This window comes from Trachymyrmex cornetzi, unplaced genomic scaffold (assembly GCF_001594075.2).
Source record: "Trachymyrmex cornetzi isolate Tcor2-1 unplaced genomic scaffold, Tcor1.1 scaffold159, whole genome shotgun sequence".
In the NCBI taxonomy this organism is placed as follows: Eukaryota; Metazoa; Arthropoda; class Insecta; order Hymenoptera; family Formicidae; genus Trachymyrmex; species Trachymyrmex cornetzi.
Window position 1 is genome coordinate 236,800 of NW_017296190.1, and position 3,583 is coordinate 240,382.

Here is a 3,583-nt window from a genome sequence, read left to right on the forward strand (position 1 = left end):
AATTGACCAATCACAGTCGATTATTCTTCTCACATTCGACTGTGATTGGTCAATTTCTTACTCTTACTTCTTACTCCGTGTATTGTAGACGGGCCTTAAAGCCAAACTAGCAACACAGCCAATAGCACAGCCAGCACTGTTACCAACACGGCAGCAAGCACGCAAATCCAGCTAGCAATCCAGCAGGAAAAAAAAGCATCGTGTGCCGCTGGCTTTATTACACCATGGTGGTATTAGACGGGCCGGATTTCTGACGCGTGCGCGTCCAATGTAGTTTCAGTCATGATAAAAATACAAGGGTATGCTCATCAATTGTCTAAAACTCGTTCAGCTTGCGCATGTCCTTGCCTACGTCATATTCGGGTACGCGTTGATTGGTCGGTTCTGATTCGGGTGCAATCGGTGGTTATCGGTCGTAATTTATCATGGCGTCCATGGCGTAGTGCACGTTGTCATCGGTAGAAGTTAATGTTAAAAATATTTTCACGATGACCTGCATAGTGAAAGGATGCGGCAATTATATGAAAAAAACAAAAAAAACTGACGGAAGTAAAATTAAATATTTTACCTTTCCAAAACAATCTGAAATTGCTGAACAGTGGCGTAAGCCACTCGTTGTGACGTAAGCAAGGACAAAAATCTGATTAGTCATGCGCATGAGCATACCCTTGTCTTTTTATCATGGTTTCAGTAACGTACCGGTCACTAATAAATAGGAGATCATTAGTGGCCTATGTAAAATTTTTTCAAAAATGTTGAAAATTTTAATATATTTTACATATTTTACATATGTATACATACATATAAATATATATAATATATTTCTATATATGTTTACATATATAAAAGTCTCCTATTTATTAGTGACCGGTACGTTACTGAAGCTACATTGAACGCGCATGCGTCAGAAATCCGGCCTGTCTAACAACACTGGTCTGTTGCTTGATTCACACTGCATCCGATGTGCGTCATCCGACGCTCTGCAACCAATCAGAAAACAGGATTCCGATGGATTTTGCCTCGTATCGTCAGAATATTGATTGGATGATCTGAAAGAATACACCAATAGCAGCGAGCGCTCACAGATCCGCTCCGCAACAACAAACAAGTCTGCCGAACGTAACTATTCTTTCTGGAGAGGAGGGGATGCGCAATGTGATCTATGTACTATATACCTCTCGAGCCACAGATTAGTAAAAAAGTAATAGGATCCATTCAAAGTGAACGAAATATTTTTTAACAGTACATTTCTAGTTTCGTTAATTTTTTTCATAGAGTTTCAAATTTTTTGGTCAGTAAAAGAAACCGGTCAAAGTGAATGGAACGTTCATGATTTGTAGGATTGCGCCATCTTACTAAAAGAGAGCGGAACAAATGAACGGAACTTTCTGAACGAAACATTAGAGTAAGGGCCGATTGTTCCAGCTTTTGGTAAATTTTACCTGTTGGATAAATAGCAACATTATCCAATCACATGCGCGGATTACCAGATTTACCTCACAGGTAAAATTTACCAAAAATTGGAACAATCGACCCTGACTGTTCCTAATGTTTTGAAACAATATAATGTTCCGCTATGCCCATCTCTACTACACTAGAGTGGTGCACACCATGATGTACACTATATCATTATTGCGCTAAAGCGTCGTCTACAGTACACGGAGTAAGAAGTAAGAATAAGAAATTGACCAATTACAGTCGAATGTGAGAAGAAGTGTACAATCAGAACTGTAGCAAATGGGATCCTCCCCGTTCGTTTACCCAGCAGTTAGCGCAGAAGTATTATTTTAAAACAATAAATCAATCAAATTGGACTCTTGAATTGCATTTCGTCGCATTTGCGTGGTTATTGATGGTTACACACCGTTTGAAGGATGCAATCTTATCTAAAAGATATTGGAAATAAAGAAAATCATTTCGCAATATCTACTAAAGTACGTATTTATACTTGGTTATATGCTTTGAAGTGTTTTTAAATGCTGTGTATTTAATGAATATACAGTAAATTATTAATTATCTATACAATTTTTTTAAATCTTTTTAGATGGATGATCATTCAGTTATGAACTGGATTATGTTATATAATCAACAAATGCAGTTCATTTATTTATACATAAGTATATAATTACCATCAAATAAATGCACGAAAATCCATTTATATTTCTATAATCATTTATTAGATGTACAACTTTGCTTTTGCCGTTTTCCTATAGATGGCTTTAGCGGTAAGAGGTGGTCGAAATAAATAGATCATAGACGTCATACAATAAATTTGGGCATCTGTCAACATAACCCCATAGAAACATTAGTCGATTTGTGTTTGCATCATAAAGTTATTCTCGATTGAAAATGTCAGTTTACGAGCCAAATTCTCGTCATTTGCGGAAGGTTTTAATTTTCTGTTTCAATATGAAGAAATCTGCGGCTGAGGCTCATCGAATGCTCTCAAATACTTACGATGAGGTCGCTATTAGTGAAAGAACGTGTCATGAGTGATTTCAACGCTTCATGAACGGTGATTTTGACGTCGAAGACCGGCATAGCGGTGGAAGAGAGAAAGTTTTCGAAGATGCAGAATTGGAGGCATTACTTGATCAAGACTCGTGTCAAAATCAAGAAGGACATTGACACGATCACTGGGAGTGACTCAACAAGCCATTTCAAAACGCCTCAAAGCAATGGGAATGATTCAGAAACAAGGAAATTGGGTGCCGTACGAGTTGAAGCCGAGAGATGTTGAACGGCGTTTGTTTGCTTGTGAACAGCTGCTTGAAAGGCAAAGACGGAAGGGATTTCTGTACCGCATTGTAACTGGGGACGAAAAATGGGTTCATTACGATAACCCCAAGCGCAAAAAATCATGGGGAGTTCCCGGCCATGCTTCCACGTCGACGGCCAAACCGAATATTCACGACTCCAAGATCATGCTCTGTATTTGGTGGGACCAGCTCGGCGTAGTGCATTATGAGCTGTTAAAATCGACTGAAACAATCACAGGCGATCGGTATCGAACGCAATTGATGCGTTTGAGCTGAGCATTGAAAGACAAACGGCCGCAATACAACGAGAAACACGATAAAGTGATTTTGCAATATGACAATGCTAGACCCCATGTTGCAAAAGTAGTCAAAACATACTTGGAAACGTTGAAATGGGAAGTCTTACCCCACCCGCCGTATTCTCCAGACGTTGCTCCCTCTGACTATCACTTGTTTCGATCAATGGCACACGGCCTGGCTGACCAGCACTTCCGGTCTTATGAAGAAGTAAAAAATTGGATCGATACGTGAATCGCCTCAAAAGATGACCAGTTTTTTCGACGCGGGATTCGTACGCTGCCCAAAAGATGGGAGAAAGTAGTAGCCAGCGATGGACAATACTTTGAATAATAAATGTATAACTAGTTTTTTACAATAAAGCCTCGAATTTCGGAAAAAAACGGCGGAAGCAAAGTTGTAAGAGTGATCTCGATTGATCACGGCTCGATTGGACACGAGCCATTCACAGCGCTTAAGACTACAAAGCTCCTAAGCACCGGTCGCTGTGATTGGTGGTGTCCAATCGAGCCGTGATAAATCGGGAT